The 19,370-nt window shown below is 37.3% G+C and overlaps 1 protein-coding gene across 4 annotated transcripts in view; it reads right to left on the bottom strand.

Moving 5' to 3' along the window:
* The window catches only part of raraa (retinoic acid receptor, alpha a), a 197,207-nt gene that overhangs the window by 94,026 nt on the left and 83,811 nt on the right, over positions 1 to 19,370 (bottom strand). For 2 of the 4 annotated variants that reach the window (XM_082152276.1, XM_082152275.1), the window contains exon 2: positions 414 to 470. The gene's annotated coding sequence lies outside the window, so the exon portion shown is untranslated. Of the gene's footprint in view, positions 1 to 413; positions 471 to 1,129; positions 1,149 to 8,498; positions 8,589 to 19,370 lie in introns of those variants that run through there. The other 2 variants (XM_082152277.1, XM_082152278.1) reach the window with 2 other exon arrangements.

Genomic DNA, 19,370 nt, shown 5'->3' with positions numbered 1-19,370 from the left:
ATGCATATCTTTGTCACAAGCTAGAGACAGAATCACAGCGTTTTTTTGTTCTTTCTCCAGGACAATGAAATTACTCGAAACATAAAACAAAAGCAACTCTAGAGTGGCTAAAGACCAAAAAGCTTTTCCTGGAGTGGCCTACACCTCACTCCAACTGAGTATTACAATGTTAAGACATCACTGCTTTTAATTGCTGCCAAGGGTGCTATGAATAATGTATAATTTTAGATTTTATGTAAATGTACAAAACTGAAAAACCCAATGACTTTGGGATGATAGAACCGAAGGATCAAACATGCTAACTCGTTTCCAGGTTTTAGAAGTCACCTCCTGGCTCCTGCAGCACATCATGAAGGCCTACAAGTATAATGTTAAAAAGTATTTTCTGCATGTGAGTAAGACTGTATTCATACCTGGTTCATTGCGTTTGTCTTGTGAGAGGTCAATCCTTACAGATCACATGTTTGTTGCTAGGGAAGAAAAAAAAGAAAGCATTAGTTTCCCTTTGGAAAGAATTAAAACAAATTCTATTAATTCTCAATTGCTTCTTTCAGATAAGATTAAATGGATACTTTCTCTTGAGTCTCCTGTTTCTACTGAAAAAAGAACCCAGTAATCTCATGTGTAGCCTCAATTTTCAAAACATCTCAACAATGTTTCAAACTGTGCACAGAATTGGTCAAGATACCAATGTCTGCAATCAAAACTCAGAGTTCTCAATATGAGCTCAAATACTTCACATCAAATTCTTCCAGTTTCAAAGGCTTTTCCAAAATGTATGTAATGTTCAAAAATACCTTATTTTAGGCAAATTCAATAGCAGCCACACATGCTTTCTATGCCATAATACATTGTGACTAACTCAGTTAGCAAATCCTAACTCAGTTAACAAATGGCAGACACAGAGAAGAAATGTTCAATAAAACTATACATTTTATTCAATACAGAAATAATTTGATTAAAATAGATTGACTAAAACAGTTCAATCTAATTGTCAACCAAAGTTTTACCCAGATGTGTTTTATGCTTATTTAAGTTAGCTTAGCAACATGCTAAATCCAAACTCTACTGAAGTCAATTGTAAGTCGAGTCTTCTGTGCGCTTTGTGTGACGCACTATTTCTACTTACCTGAGGTTTCCGCCTATGTGCACAGCATTTCATATCAGTGAGTTTTCATTTCAAGTAGCAAGCGTGCCTATGAAGACAGCAGGCAGCAAGACAACTCACTAGGTTTTGGGACAGAGTTCAAATGTGTTTGCGCATGTATGAGAAAGAAATGTTTGGAGAAGGAGACAAAAGCAAGGCAGTTAGGAAAGGAAGAGGTAGGGGAAAAAGAGAGAGGAAGGGGGCTGGGGGAAAAGAAAAACAGGACAAGGTCCATTTTTCATCCCTCCTCCCTTGTAGCATTCATTCATCCATCCCCTCTAGTCTGACACAAGCTGAGAGACTAATGTCCATTGTGTCTGAGTGTGTGCGTGAGTCTAGCATGTTGCTTTGTCTGAACTGAGTTCTTCTCATACTCAAAGACAGACTCTGTTAGAAAACCTAGTGATCTGCCTCACTTCCTGCATAGTCTTCTGTGGCAGCATCCTCATTGAAATGAGATCTAATATGTTACTGATTTGAACTGCTTTACAGCTCCACACACACAACACAGCTTAGCATGGAAGAGATATCTCACAATTGTAGACATTTTGGTAACACTGTGTACAAGGCATTATGAAGATATTAATGCATTATATCTTTGTATAAATAAGAATTTATAAAATGCATTATAATATTTGCAGATTCATCTATAATTGGTTGTGTGTCATATGTTTAAATGCATTATACCTTCTAAATATACCTTATTTTACATAGTTACTATAGTAATAACTATAAATTATTATATTACTATTACTATAACTAACCCTAAACCAAACCAAACCCTAATCCTATAGTAAGTACATGTAGTTATATTACTCAGTACTTAAATGTATAATTACAGTGTAACAAAGACACCTTCAAATAAAGTGTAACCCATAAGTGTTACAATTATTATAACTGTGGTTAAAGTTATTTGTGAGACCATGCAATGCATTATAAGGTGAATTACAAGGCATAATTAATGCATTCAAATACTTTTATAATGGCTGTGACTATTTCAGTAATTAATTTATTATTGTTTATTTACAATTGACGTTTTTTTCCCTTTATCCGCCATCTTGGAGTCTTTCGCAATGCATTCTGGGCTTGTATTAAAATCAGTCTCTACAAAAGACACATGCGATGCTGCTTTTGAATGTGGTCCATCTTAATCAACGAGATGTTCCATTGCGTAGAAACTAATCGCAGACCTCTACTCAACAATCTACATGATTCAAGGTATCATTTATGCTCAAACGGTGCAGAGTGAGATGCAAGAAATTTTCAACAAGCAGAGGCTGAATGTTATAGTGATTGTACAATGGTTAAAGGGGTTTTAGTCCTTATTGCGTAATAATACCTTTAAGTGGTAAAAAACAAAAACAAAAAAAACACTGCAACAAAACCTCTTAGCTTACTGGCTATATAGCCTTATTTAGTACTTGGCTTATTTGCTAAAACAAAATATCTTTGGCATTCCAATGGGAAAAGTACAAACTGTACAAAAAGTGCCCAATTAAATGATCTTTAGTCCTACAGGTGTGTGAGAGAGACGGACAGAAGCGCATTTGTGAGATAAACAATGAGTGAATTGACTGTGTGCTGAAGCATTATACAGCATTCAGCACATGCCAAGTCCATCAAATCCATCACACACACACACTCACACACACACACAGAGAGAGAGAGAGAGAATAATGTAGGTCAGAATAATACATCAGCTCACAGTCAATTAGACACTGCGTGTGTTTACTTGCTGCTGGTTTTATGTGTGGGCGGACAGCAGGAGTTGAACATGTGCTCGAAACGTGTGTGTGTTTGCTTGTGTGTGTGTGATGGGGGGAGATGGGGTCCTGGTAAACCCTATGGTATGGGGACAAAATGTCCCCGCAGAGATGGCAAAATCCAAAATTAATTTCCTTATGGGGACAGTGTTTGGTCCCCATGAGGAAAACAGCTTATAAATCAACAAGTGATGCTTTTTGAAAATGCAGAAAGTTTTCTGTGATGGGTTGGTTTATGGGATAATATAAACAGTTTTGTACAGTATAAAAATCATTATGTCTAATGAAACTCCCCATAAAACATTTAAACCCAACGTGTGTGTGAGTGTGTGTGTGTCGATGCCAGTCAGTGGTCAGTGTGAACATGTGGTTTAGATTCAGTGAGCTGGCTGTACTGCTGGCGTCTCTCCAGAGGGAACGACCTTCACAAACACACATTTCTTTAGTTTACTGCCTGTTCTTTCTCTTCCCTGACACTCCTCTGTCAGCGCCATCAATCCATCCATCACCGCTGTGAATGGATGGGAAGGAAGAGTGACAAATAAGATCTCTTTAATATCTCAATTGTTTCAAATGGAGACTTCTGCATTTCAGATTTTTGCACACAAAAAAAAATTGGAAGCAACATATAAAAAAGTTTTTGGAACAAAGTGCAGATAAAGTAAAGATGCAGGGTGCAGGTCAAAAAGTCCATGATTTCATTAGGTCTTACGTGCTCGTCTGAAGATTTGGAGTGACAATCACAGTAATTTGCAGAAGTTGAAAGTTCCCAGATTACAGTCATTCACCATAGTTAACCGACTCCACAATATCATTGCATCACACTGTCCATTTCCCCTTCAAAGACTCTGTGAGTGCTGTTTTACATTTATAAAAGGGATTACTACATACAGTTGTGGTCAGAATTATTGGCACCCCTGGTAAATATGATCAAAGATGGCTGTAAAAATAAATCTGCATTGTTTATTCTTTTGCTCTTTTATTACTTTTTTTTTTGTTGTTGTTGCAAAAATTTAACTTTCATTGGAGTAAAACAATTGAAAGTGGAGGGTAAACATTATGAAATAAATGTTTTTCTCCAAAACACGTTGGACACATTATTGGCACCCTTTTATTAAATACTTTTTGGAACCTCCTTTTGCCAAGATAACAGCTCTGAGTTTTGTCCTTTAATACCTGTTGAGTTTGGAAAACAGCTGACAAGAGATCAGAGACCATGCCTCCATACAGAATCTCTCCAGATCCTACAGATTCCCAGCTCCATTTACATTTGAAAGGCAGGCAACACAGCACTGGTCCGAAACAGTCACATCGGCCCCAGGCCATCCTCACTGTCAAACCATGAATTTTGATGAAAAATTATGCCTCTACCTTCATTTTCGCAAAACTCCAACCTATACATAAAGTTCCCTGCAGTTTCCTGGTGAAATGAACACTCAAGGCAGTAAAACGGCAACCATTTTTATTTCTTTTCACACAAATTATGGTTAATAAAGACTTATTTTCAATTGGTTCCTTGCATAATACTATGATGTGGTCTAGAAGTACTTTTAGTGCATGATTTGTAAACTAATACATTTTGACTAATACATTTTGACTTGGCTTGTCTGACATAAACTTGCTCGGTAGCTCACCTGGTAGGCTACAGCATTGCACTTGAGATAAAAGAGTTTAAAAAAAGCTAAAATTTTTACCTCACGTTTGCTTTTGTTAACCTTATTGGTTAGGTTTAGTCTGGGGTCTAGTGTAGGTGGTGCGTTATTTTAAAAAAACTGTAGAGCATTAACCTTTAAGCGCCACTCACTGGACATTTAATTTCCAAACTGCCGTGATGCGTACAACAACCAACGTAATAAAATGTTGCCAGATTCATGTTCATCTGGTTTGGATAAAATTGAACGTGCTCTTTGCACCACTAACTGAACATTTCACTCTGGAAGTTATGCAAAACGTGTAATTTTGCCACAAGCATGTATTTCCAACGAGTCTCAGATGGCATTGTTGGTTGCCAATAAAGATTTGCTTGTTTATGTCTAACTTAGATTTTTTCGTAGATTAAATAGATCATTAGAACATGTGACATTTTGGTGTCTTCAAAACCGGTCTGAAAGCTGTTTCCTCAGGAGGTGCCTTCATACAAAAACTCTGTCTGTGAAGTCATTGACTAACTGGGCAGGAAGGCAGCTGTCTTAGGTGTCGGACATAACTGTCTCTCAACCCCTCCAGCCTCGAGCTGAACAATTACCTCTCCATCACACACACAACACACACTGACAGACCCTATCAGACCAATGATTCCGGGGTCACCATGTGTGGCATTCTCCAGAATAATGACCGTTCTGATCTACTGATTTGATTATGTTCATGAGAAAACATTTGCATTATATGAGAGTGTTTGTGTGTGCATTTGACAACAGCAGATTTCTCTGAAATACGGATAGCTGTGCTCTATGTAGATTTGACATTTGTCTATTTCTGTGAGTGTGTTTAAGTCTAAATTACCAGCCCACACTAATGGTGTCAGGATTCGGGGTTAGGTCCTGACTATGATGACCAGAGGTTGCCCTGCACACTGCCTGAACATTAGTCCTGCATAAAGCACCACATTAAGCAGACCATCCTATGAAAATACACACACACAGTTCATTAAGAGCTGGAGAAAGCAACAGAAACATTTAATGGACATTTAATGATGCTTACGAACAAGACAAGAAGATATTAAAGAACTATGCGAGTGTTTTTTTTTTTGTCATGATGCGAAATGTTTAAAATCACAGTAATTGTGGCTTAATAATTAATATCGTATCGTGGGGCCTCTGGTGATTCCAATCCCTGATTAAATGTAATTTCCAAGCACGATATATTCCATTTTAAGTTTTTCTCAGTGACCTTTTGACTGAAGAAAGCAATAAATCTAAGAAGTTAGCTTTCGTGTGACCCCTTAATTGAGTTCACTTATAAAAATTGGTCTTTTAGACCAGAGTTAAATAAACTTTAAAAATGTTTACTGGCTTGTTCGCATCCATAAGATGTTTTGAAAGGAATCATTCTGTCACTGATGTCTAAACATTGTAAAGGTTTGTGTACTGTAAGGACCCTTTCACATGACTCGCATCAACTTTGCCCGATGCGCTGAACTTATCAGCATCAGTTACAGCATCACACAAATAAAGAAAAACAGCACTTAAAATAGAAAGAGTTCCAACTTTAACCCTGTCTTATGAATTTAAGAGTACAAAGCAACATTTTTTTTATTTTTTATAACTGGTCAAACTTAATGCTGTTAAAACAGTAGCGCACCTGCATTGAAGTCCAGAGTTTGAGTTTGAAGTCAAATCACTGAATTGCACACAGTCACAGGACACTTTTGCATTGCATACATCAACTTTACTCAAAAGCCAAATGAATTTACATTTCAGAATGAACTCAGAAATGAAAGAGAGCAAGACGTGGAGGAACCCCCAAAATTATCTGCAACTACAAGTACTGGAAGTCCAAAAATATGTTCTCGACCAGTTTAACTGTCCATGTATTTATTCCAGAAAACTGTAGAACAGAAAACTCAGAGCAGTATTCGCAGAAACCATTAACACGTCTAGAATGCAAAACATTCCAACTATCAAATCAATCCTTTGGTAGTATTGTGTGAGTATTGACAGATCGCATTAGGCAGATGAATGGACAGTGAATGCACTGTAGTCATGCTCTAGGGAAAGAGTGTTTGTTGGATTGATGGGTCAATAACCACTACACTCTAAGGCATCATTAGTCGCAATTCTCGGCAATTCTGCCTGTAACAGCATCCTCTTGGGCCATTTGTTAAGATAAACCAATCAGCTTCCAGCTCCGCAGATGACTTTAATCCATTACCTCTCCAAATTCAAACCAAAGCTGAAAATATTAGCCTGATGGTTAATATTAAATGCATCTGTTCTTGGATATCATTGAATAGGACTTCGGTTTATGTGACGGTATATAACTGTGGCTTAACATTTACATAACATTTAAAAATATATATATACTTTTTTTCAGTCGGTGAGTGTACTACCAACACAAATCCGCAGCACTTTAAACGTGTCTGCTGTAGTTCAAAGCCGCTGGAAAGCATTCAATGTCTCAGATGCATTTATCTGAGTGTGTATGTAGGGAGACCTGGTAAAAGCAGGTGGGCTGTGACCGATGACCCACCAGAAGACAAATGCTTTTAGCAGGAGGGCTGCTGACATTTATGTTTCATGTGGTAATGGACGATGACCCTCGGGGGTCAAGAGTCAACCTTGCTGAGTCATTCCAGCACAGTGGACAGCAGCTGAAACTTGAGCCAATCAAAACAGAGCGTGCTGCCAGCAGGCACAGCACTGAGCCATAGAGAACAACACTGAGCCAACAAAACAACATATGAAGAGTTCAGATGCAAAAGCTGCTTAACGCCACCTCGTTCAAAAATGAGATAATAATAGTGAGCAAATTCTCTCCGTACATAGAATAAGTTTATCAAATACTTTCGCTTCAAATCCACTAAATCCAACCTTAGCCCATTCAGAAATACCAGTTAGTTGGCAGAAACCGCTAAAAGCACTTCCCTTTGCCCGAAAAATCCTCTAAAACCACAGAAACCAATCAGAAGACGCAAATCGAATCATTTGATTTCAAGATGAATGACGTGTGCGTATGAGCCGGCTTTCAATTGCCGAGCTGCAAGTTTTTATCATGTTTTGTCCATTGTTACAATGGCAATGACAGGATTTCATGAGTAGCAAGTAAACAACTTGTGTTGCTGTGAAAATCTGACAGAAACGGATGCGGCAGTCACTTACAGCTCCCCCTACTGTGTGGATCAGTTTCTTCATTGTTATATTTTGAATTCTGCTTTCATCATTTTTAATGTTTCCAGTTGCATCTTTAGTGATTTTGCAACTGTTTACTGTCTTGTTGTCCAAAAAAGTGCATGGAATTAGAAGTTTTTTGCTATAAAGCACACATGGACTTAGTGGGTTTTGCAGCAAAAGACAGTTCAATTTGTTCAGTTCAATTAGACAATGAGGGAGAAAGACAGACAGAACAAAAAAAGAATTTGGCACTAACAGGGACAAAAGACAGAATGAAGAGGAGAAAGAGAGATATCAGCTGCGGAAAAAGAGAAGGTAGCCTGAAACACTGCTAACACACAGAGACAGAGAGAGACAGCCAGTAGAGATGGTTATGTAATATCCACAAAACACTAAGGCAGTGATCAAAGGTTTGTGGTGCAGAATCAGGCCTGAGGCTCACACACAATTAGACAGACGGTTTTTCATAACATCAAATGGAGTGAATTACCTCAGAAACATATTCATATTGGACAACCCATTAGAAGGGGGTCTCAACAGTTTCTCCAAGACAGAAATGTGATTCAGTGTGACTACACACTAGAGCAGTGGTTATCATCTGGTGGGTCACTACCCAAAAATGGGCCCACAGTCTCTTCTGTTCGGATTGAGAGGGTAGCAGGGATGTTAAATGCAAATAACCATATATTCATAGTTTTATGAATTAACAGAATTAATGGCCATATCAACGGGCCTATAAAGGGGAGGGAAAATGCTTGCCATATTATTCACTGTTGACGTTGAAGGTTGTACATCTAATGAAACTATACAATTTCCATCCTTAACTCGGTGGAAAGCAAAGCTAAATCAGCAGATCACACCCTGGAAAGAATGCGTGACATGCCATTATTCTCAAAAACCATGAAGAAAATTACACAAGGTAAAATAAACAACACACTCTCATGGCTCTATTTTACGTTTTGAAATTGCAAAAAATTCTAATTTGCATGAATTTGCACAATCTCATTCATAAATGTTCATACGATCTGCTTACGCCCCACTGACGAATATGTTTAGGGGTCGACCCACATGCTTGCTTCTTTTTCTCCGAAAAATCATGTTTCTGTACAAATTACATCGTACGAGTTCATACAAAATAACCATTACGCAAAATAGTAACGTTTTCTTGTGAGTTGAAAATCTATACACAGCATTAAATACAGGTGCAGTTGCAATGAAGATACACATGATTTGTGCAGGACATATTTAGAAACCAATAATCAACCATTATTACATACTATTTTTGATTTTGTACCTGCTTTCAGTATTGGCCCTGTGTTGGATCCTGATTTAAAATCTGGGTCCAGAAACAAAACCCTCGGATTACAGTGGGAATTCATAGATTATAAGGGATGATTTGCAAGGTCCAAGAAAAACTCAAGGTTTTACAAAAGCGATGATCCGTTTTGTGAACAAAAGTCACCGATTTAGGCACTCGTAGACCAATTTTTGTGCTTTTGGAGATTAAATTCACAGTATTGAAACTGATCCTCTCTTTCAACGCCCCAAAAACTGATCCTGCACATTCCTCTTCATCAAATGTTCCCTCAGAGCTTTCTCTAGTGTGTAGGCACTTTAATGGACAGCAAATTGAGACTTTTACAGAAGTCTGCCGTTTCTCAGACTTGTTCATAAATCTCACTGTGGAGTTTTAGAAGAGATCCCAACAATGTCTCATTCTGCACAGCTTTGCCAAGACACCGAAGTCTCCAAATCGAAAGTCGGAGATCTTAATATGAACACTTAATGAGAACATGAAGCCTCATGAAACATGCAACATGCAACAAGTGCAACCACTGAGCAATAAAATCATAGACTGGAAAGCCACACAACAGAGGAGTGGATACACACAAACTAACAATCTCATGTGTGTGGGATTTATGATGATCAGATGCCTTTTCATACTGTTGAAGAAAGTGAATTTAATAAAACGACAAGTTTCCAGACCATTAACGTTTTTTCAGCTTTCCAGAGATGACTCACAGATCTTGGAAATAAAAAGCAAAGTTTCTATCTACACCAAAGAAAGGCTTGCTGTTTCAAAGTTTTGCGCAAAAACACTTTTATTTGCAATACAATGCTCCTCTTTATACTGACCCACAGTGTTCCAGAAGAGTGTAGACACCTTGACTCTGTCATGCTTTCAAGACATAACATGTAAACATCTGAATGAATCAATGGCATGAGTTTGGGGCAGGACTATTTGTTTCCTTCGGACCAATGGCAAATTCATCAAACATTTCTTTGTGTGAGATTGTCTGTTTGGCACCACAAAAAATACACTTTACCCTTTACATTTGCTTCCAAATATTCAAAATTCACATCAGTAGGACGGTCATGTGAGCACTAATCTGGCATCATCGACATCAAACCTGGTGCAACACATCTTGTGCGGTTTGAATATGTGCAAGCATGAATGAGAATTAAAAGTTAGCAGTAAACAAGATTTTCAGCAAACTATTTAAGTCTGTTCCTCACACAAAGCTATTGTATGTATTTAAGAGATTTAGAATATAGTGCATGACTCATTTAAACCACATTTATGATATGTTTATGGTGCTTTGTTGTTGTTTTTGGAGCTTGACAGTCCCTGGGAACATTGTAAAAATGTAAAAGAAAAAAGAAACATTTCTTCAAACTAATAATATGCTGCTTCTTGCACGTTTCGTCGCAACTTTGAAAATTAAATGTCCAGTGAGTGGCACTAAAAAATAGCATTCAATTGTTCCGAAAACAGGTTAATGTAGCAACAATTTACCTTGGTTGTTGTACATATTGTGACGGTTTGGAAATGAAATGTCTGGTGAGTGGCACAAAAAGGTTAATGCTCTATCACATTTGAAAATTACGTCGCACCTACACCAAACCCTAAACCTAATCGATAGTGTTTACAAAAGCAAACATGATACAAAATAAAATAAAATATATAAATATTTAAAAAATGCATTTGCTGTAGCAAACATTCCATGTTAGCTTGTTTTAAGGGTTTTTGAGCTCTTTAATCAAATGGTGTGAGTCATGTTTCACGGGACTCGTACCCGAGCAAGTGCAATGTCAAATAGATAATATGGAGCTGATTATGTGATGCAAATATCAAAATGTGTTAGTTTACAAATCATGCATATGGTAAAAGTGTTTTGAGGTCATAACATAGTGCAAGGAACAGTGCAAAAAATAAGTATTTATTAATCTATAATCTGCCCCTGCATTCATTATTTGTTTAAAAATGAATAACATTTTTAGTATTTTACAGCAACTGTTTTACAGCATGTGTTTATTTCACATGGAAACTGCAGTGAATTGTATTTTGGTTTTATGAAAAATTCTCTTTTTGTGTTTCACAGAAGAAAAAAAGAAGAAAATCAAATGGGCCTGGAAGAACATGAGGGTGTTTAAATGATGATAGAATTTATAAAACTTTTTTTTACAATTTCTGGTAACACTTTATTTTGATGGTCCCTTTTGAACATCCTGAAGTAACGTTGCTCCTATGTGTCAACTCTCATTAGAGTATTAGTAGACTGTCTGCTTAATATCTGAACTCTTTATTGTGATGGTCTCCCGACAAACATTCTACTGACTATAAGCATCTACATTATTCTGACCTTAACCCTACCAGTCTACTAATACTCGACTGACACTCTAATGAGAGTTAGTATGTAGGTGTAACGTTACTTATAGTAAATAGAATGTGTTAAAGGGACCATCAAATTAAAGTGAAACCCAATTTCTTTAAGATTGAAGCATTATAATGGTTGCTCACACACAAACACACACAGAACTCACACACTTCATAATCACTTTAGGCTTATAGAATGCTGCTTCCCACCACTGATCAGTGCTTCACTTGAAGTAAAGACTAGTGGTAACTCACAGCATTAAAGGCTAAACCAACAAAACCAGATCGCATGTGACAGCAGGAAAAATGAAGATAGCGCTCTCTGTCCCTCTGTGAGACCTGTCTCAGGCACATGTGTTTTTATTTAGTGACGATCTTCAGACAGACCTCTGGGTCTCGGGGTCATCAATCAAATGTCTTTCAATCCAAACAGAAAAGCAGATGAGAGACAAAGGGAGGAGACGGAGGGGGTGGCGGAAGGAGGGATTGGGAGTTGACCTGGGTCCAAAACCCTCGATAAATCAGGACCAAACAATAACAAGCGCTGCTTTATGTGGCCGGGATAATTCATCAACTCAGCACGAGCTGAGACTGGCCCGCTCAAGCCACTGTGGGAAGATGGGATGTTGCTTATCTGAAAGATGAACTGAGTTCAGTGTCTGTGTCTGTGTGTGTGTGTGTGTGTGTGTGTGTGTGTGTACTCATAAAAAAACATTCTTCAAAAGCACCTGATGTTGTTTACACTCAAGTCTTCTTCAAAATAATCAAACAAGTAGCCAAAATAGCGACATTGGCCATAAAGTTGACTCAGATCTTTTTTTGGGGTCCATTTTAGGCTTCTCGGTCAACTTCATTCCATTCACATTATTGTTTTGGAAATCTAGACCATGACCATTATATTAAATACGTTATTTATTACTTACATATAAATAACTGGTTACACTTTATTTCGATGGTCCACTTTAGACATTCTACTATAAGTAACTTTGCAACTACATGTCAATTAACTCTCATTAGAAAGTAGACTGTTAGGATTAAGAATAAGTTGACATGTATTTCTTACTTATAGTCAGAAGAATGTCTGTAAGGGGAAGGTCAAAATAAAGTGTTAGCAGATAATAAGCAGACAGGGGTCAGAAAGCTCTCAGATCTAATTAAAAAATATCTTAATTTGTGGTCTTACGGGTTTGGAATGAAATGAGGGTGAGTAATTAATGACAGAATTTTCATTTTTGGGTGAACTAACCCGGACCAAAATATGAAAAAGAACCAGTTCTCATTGCAACACTGTCTCTCATCATAAAAGTAGAAAGTCAAAGATCTCATGTGAGTTTTTTACATTTTTGTGTTAATCAGTCCACTTTCCATTCACACTTTTAATTTTGAACTTAGTCCATTAAACATTATATTCATTATTATCCTAACACTTCTTGTTTCCCTAGTGAAAAATAAATACCATTTTATGCTAAGTATACTTCAAATACATTTACATATGTGTGTACTTAATATAAATACCCTGCAATTGTACTTTTAGTATACTAATTGGTATACTTAAAGTCTGCTAAATTGGAACAACTAATTTTGTACTTAATGCACTTTAGTTCTCCGTAAATAGTGCTGAGGTCCAACTAGAATAGAATAGAATAGAATGAGGCATTTATATAGCGCTTTCATATGTACTGCTGTACACCCAAAGCGCTTTACAATCATATCAGGGGATCTCTCCTCAACCAAAGAAATACTTAAGTATATTTTATTGTGCTAAAGTGGAACTATTGCAAGTATACTTTAGGTACTGGTACACTTTAAATATCTTGCATAAATATAGTGATATTAAAACACATTTTAGGCTTAATATTAAGAAATGTGCATTGTGCAATAAAGAATTACTACAAATAAGTTTTAAGTTTAAGTTCTCAAGCGATATGTCAGTAAATATGTTAATGGTTTTGTGGTATACTAGTATGAAATAAACGTATTTTAAATATAATTTTCACTAGGTTTATTAGTATTATTATTATTATTGGTAATAATGATGGTTGACAAATATACAAATAAACAGTCCTCAAATATCTGATTTATCATATTTGATACTCACATTTTTTCATGATTTTTCTAAAATGTGATGTATGGAAGTAAGTCCAGTAAGTGTTGAAATATTACTAACAATATAAAAGTTAATCTTACGTTTACTTTATAAATTCAGTATAGATTTCACAGAAAAAAAACGGGGAAAAAAGGAGTATAAACTATCAGTCAGATGACAGAAGGCATGCAGTATATTATGTACAACAGGTTTTCTTTTCCGGCAAAGTTTTGATCATGTTGATCATTTAAAGTCGTTTTTAAAGAAATTTGTGTATCAAATATAATAAAATAAGCTTTATAGGGTTAAAGCCAAGGGGCTCCAGTTTTCTGATACTTAGACATATTCATGCCGCACACACACTGCTGGTAAAGTAGTCTCCTGAGAGTCCTGACAGGGTGGGATTGAAAGTCTATGAGTGTGGACATGGAGCGAGCAATCAATAGAGACCCATTACGCAGAGGTGTGTGTGTGTGACTGAACGCAGGGTTGGGAAAGTGCTTATCTGAGTCCACATCAATATTTTTCATCCTTTCTCAATACCCTGTCCTCTCTCTCTCTATTTTTCTCTGTTTAGTTTTCCCCACATGACAGACCCTCCTCTTTAATTCTCCTCTCCTTTTCTTCCATAGTCTTCCCTTGTCACGCCACTCTCTGCTTATATGCCTGTGAATTGAATTCTCATGATGAAACTTCACATCTTTCTAATTTGATTGAGATTGGCAAAAACACAAGCCTAACGGTGCCTGTCCACTACAGCGGCAAAACTCCACTCAGTGCAGCTGGCAACGCGTCTCCGCTTTGGGGTGTGTCTGATGCGAGTGTGTTTAATCAAAAAAAAAATTCAACACACACACAGTATAATCATCAGAGATGCACATGAAATAGACAAGCTTTGTTTCTAAATGCCCCAAGCAAAGATATCCTGTTAATTTTAACAAACTTTTATAAACCCAGCCAGTATAATCACAATGAACACATCCAAAATGAAATATTTAACATAACAACCGCGAAGCGTCTAATTTGTAAACAAAATGACTTATGCACTAAATTCCAACATAAACTCCGGCACAATTTGCATATTTTTAAACTCTCAAGACAGACGTCACATCCCGATGCTCACAGCAATTGGCTGCCGACTGCGTTTTTCGCTTGATATTTGCATAAAGTTGAGAACTGCCCAACCTTGTGGCTCTCAACGCTTTCATCGGTCCGCTGTCAATCCCAAAATGCACTGCGCGAGCATGAAGCTCGACTTCCATAGGAATGCATTGAAAACGCTCGCTCCGTGCCAGTGGACACACACCGTTAAAAATCATCGGCATTGGACAGAAATTCTGCTTAATTGGTTCAAAGTGAAATAAATAAATAAATAAATAAATACATAATCTCATATAAAGACAAAATATCACAAATATTGTCACATAATGCTCATTCCACAAAATTAGTACCATTTGTGTCCACAACACTTGATGAAGTGCATTAAAACTAAAATCATTTTAGCAAACTTTATTGCAAGCTTAAATATATTTATTCAAAATTAATTTGAAACTTATTGTAATAAAAATTATGATATATAATTATTACAAATTACAACAAAATTACAAAAACTTTAACTAAAATTAAAAAGCAATTTTTTTCATAATATGTGAATGTATGAATAGCCAGTCAAATATGAAAAATATAAAACTTAAAAATTATATGAACACATGCCACGTGTTCTGCTCTCGTCTAACATGCAGTTTTTTTCATGCTCGAAAGGATTTGTCAAACATAACACATCCTGGCAGAGTTATTGTTTATAGAAATAATATATATTTTACCCTATGGATGCTAATAACTTGTTTGAGAATGACTCAGAAGTGTTTTACACTATTAAAGTGAAGCTTTAACCATAATAAGGTATAACTGTTTTATGTCCAAAAGCTGCATGTCTTGTTCTCCATGAGCTCAATCTGTTAAAGATAATGCTGCATAATTGTAAAGTGAAGATAACCCTTGACCTTTGATCTGTGACACTCTGGTATTTGAGCCTCATAGAGATCATATCAGAAGCTTTTAAGGTCATTTTGCTGTAGTTCCTTGTAGGCTGTAGTTCAGTTCAGTTTTTTCATACTAGATTTTAAATTTTTTTAACAAGACCACCCCCAAGGTATGATACTCAGGTCTCTAGATATGGCTAATTATTCATCCATTTTATTGTCCACCAGTTGAAAATCAAGTCTGATCTCTTACAAAAGATCATCCTCAACAAGCTGTCAGCATCAGAGACCAGAAACGGAAACAAGACAGCAGCCAGCACAAGGGAGTCTCTGTGGATTTTTACCGTCATTCCAGTGAGGGACATGTATCATGCTTGCGCTGACATTTCAAGCACAATGTGAGATTGTGCTGCATCCATGGAAGGGATGGTCAAGATATCCAACGAATGCTGCTGTATTCTCCTTTTACAAGATGCTATTGGAAATTTCCTCTATTACAATTTTTATGCAACCTCTTAAATGGGGCAGTGCAACAATCAGTCTCAGTCTCTGGCCTTATAGATGCAGAACAGCAGAACAAGAGCAACAAACAAGAAAGTGAAATAAAAAGGGACCTTTTTCCCTAAAAGCAAAACAAACTGGTTCTGGAAAGCCTGAAATTTGTTTGATCTGATTTAAACCTCAGTGGTTTATGATGCCTTCACTCAATTGCAACACACTTTATGACTGCGTGGACTGAATTTCAAATGGCTCTTTGCTGTCTTAAGTCAGTAAATAAACTGAACAAAGGTCTTTTTATGGCAGCTTTACACAGCAAGACTGAATCCACAGATCTGATCTGTTGACCATATCCAATTTTTTGTCCCATCTGTTTGCAATCACTAAACACTATCCAAGTGTGTTTACAGTATAGCGCTGCACTTCCCAAATGGACTGCGCTTTTAGTATGCCATGCAGAGTTGGGAAACAAGAATTGATTATTTAGAATTGGTTCCTTTTTGTTTCCAAAAAAAATTATGAAATCCAATGATGTTTGGTTCTATGAACAGACAACCAAATGATGTTTAGTTTCACCAATGTGGATCATATTAAAGTACTCTAACAGTGTCTCTTGCACTTCTAGTGAATCATCTGTCCTTCAACACAATAGAAGTCTTTCTATTTTGTTGTACTGTACTTGCTTGTTGCAAACCGCAACAAACATACAGAGTAACTAGGGTAGTCCAAATGATTAATCTCCATCTCAAATTAATGAATTATCTGAGAGGTTTTAACTTACTGAGAGGTTTTAACTTAAAGTCATTACTTTGCCATGTCAAACACAGAATAAACCAAGAACTGTTACTCTAACTGTTACCATGCCCAGTGTAAAAATGCCCTTAGTCGGCTGAAGACGGCTCCTTTCACGTTCATATGTAAATTGCACAAGCTTATTTCATCCATTAGATCAAAAGATCTGAAAAGGCCCATACATTTACACACCCATAGACCCTCCCCTAAGAAATCAGGACAGAAGTGGTCAAGGTGGACAAAAAAGACACCAAGGGGCCTCATTTATAAAACTTTGCGTAGGATTTGCGTCAGAAGTGGCGTACGGATGAAACATATAGGACGTGCGTACGCACAGAAATATTCAGATTTATAAAACCGTGTGCACGCACATCCTACGCAGTTTTCCCTTAATAAATCACAATCAATTCTAAATGTAGCGCAGCTTTTGCGGCTTCATGTCACGCCCATAGTTGCCCATAAATAGTCCGTGAAACGCCCACAAGTTAATATTCATCGATTGCGAAATCATGGCAAACACAGAGAGGAAAACCAAGAAACATAACTTCACTCAATGTGAAGTAGAAATTATCGTTGGGCGAGGTGGAAAAGAGGAGTAAAATGTTGTTTGGAGGGCACAGTGTGGGTATTACTAATGCCAAAAAGGCACTTGAGTGGCAAAAGGTTGCAGACGCTGTTAATGCTGCAGCCTCACAACCTCGGACCGTGGCCGAAATAAAAAAAGAAATGGTCGGACATCAAAGTCGATGCAAAAAAGTATCTAGCGCTCCATCGCCAGAGTGTGTCTGCCACGGGTGGGGGAAAGGGGACACCGGAGCTGACCCCTCTTAACTCATAACATGCCAATGTTATTGCAGAACATATTTCACTTTTCTTTTTGCAAATATGTGGTAATTTGCATTTCTGTTGTAATCTTATTTTGATTTTGTTTGTTTTACACTGCAGATCGATCAAACGGATGTTCGTGTAGGCTGTTAATTGTAAGACTTGCTTTGTGAAGTCTTCATGTTATTTATGAGAGGCAATATTGCCATTTCTTTTACACAACGGTCTACAGTTTCACACACTTTCACGTGTTTCTTCCCTCTGCCGACGGTGTCGCCATTTCTCATTTCTCCCGTTTTTGTGCGTACGCCTGGGTCAGAGCTTGCGTGAAGGACCGCACATTTTCCCGTCAAGTTTGCTTTTTATAAATACCAATTATTGCGTAGAGGGCGGCGTACGCCTTATTTTGTGCGTACGCAACGTTTATAAATGAGGCCCCAGGTGTAAACGGGAATGTGTCTCCCTCGTCGCATGAAGGCAGGCTTTCTACTGCTTGCAAATGGAATCTTTAGAGGTTACATTGGATTGCCGCCTTACAATTTGTTGCTGCCTATGCGTGATTACACTGCAGGCTCGCTCTCACTTGTATCCAAGGTAAATCATCAACACCATCATCCATTACATGTGTTTTACTGAACAAAATACATCGCCATCAGCTAAGACGCAGGCGCAGGTTACTTTTCTTCCTAAACAAGTGCGCACCAGAGTCTGTGTTGCTTTCACATCCACGTGAATCCGAACTCAGACCACCTCCTTCAGGTAGTCTCGTGTTTGGTAACCCGGTGCACAACCATGTCCGCATGACAGCATTCACTGTCATATACATTTTTTATAATAAATATATAAAAAATTTCATGCAAACCGTGACCCATTTCAAACTAAACTGTGATAGCACCCTCAATACCAGGTGTAAACAGGGCCCCTTATTTAACACATTTTACCTTGCTTAAATGCATTTTATAGAATCAGCTAATTTTCAAAAAAAATATGAGAAAATTTTTTTTAAAAGGATTGACAAGATACGAGACACTTCCTGTTTTCCTTTTTTTTTTTTTTTTTTTACACCATTTGAGATATCCAATATCTGTTCACAATTTAACATTTTCAATGTCAGAAAGTTTGGTGTGAATCGTATGAATTCCCTATGAGCAGTAGATATGAGTTCCCTATGAGCCTACTTCTACATCAGAGGTTCCCAACCATATTCATGGAACACCCCCCTTTTCATGTCTAATGGAACATTCACATTTTGCATGTCTCCTTTGTCTGACACATCCATTTCAGGTCTTGGAGTCTATACTAATAAAATAATGACCTGGACATGTCCTGATGCTCCAGGAATGTGGTTGGGAACCCCTTCTCTACATCATTGCCTCTTTAGCCCCGCCCACCGATTTGCACATGTCACGAGACAGATGCAAACACAGGATTACTCCAGCAACAAAACGATAGAGATTACAATATATTTTGAAGTGCCAGGTTGTGGAAAAACACAGTTTTTGCATTGCCGTCCTTATTATCCTAACATCCTAAGAAAGCATGGACAAACTTTATTTTTAGAGAAGTTTCAGTCAGATCACTTCAGTAACGTTAAGACATTGTTCGTTTGTTCGCTTCATTTTACTGAGGATAACTTTTTAAACAAGACACAGTTCGATGCAGGTTTTTCAGAGAGACTGAAAATAAAAGATGATGCAATGCCAACTACATTGGATCCGACAGTAATGTCGTAACACACAAGTGTGAGTTTGTCTTTACCATGTGCCACTATTGCTTTGTCTGATACATTT

This window comes from Leuciscus leuciscus (assembly GCF_965113295.1).
Source record: "Leuciscus leuciscus genome assembly, chromosome: 21".
Lineage (NCBI taxonomy): Eukaryota > Metazoa > Chordata > Actinopteri > Cypriniformes > Leuciscidae > Leuciscus > Leuciscus leuciscus.
The sequence above is the reverse complement of the archived record's forward strand: the minus strand, read 5'-3'. Positions and strand labels throughout refer to the sequence as shown.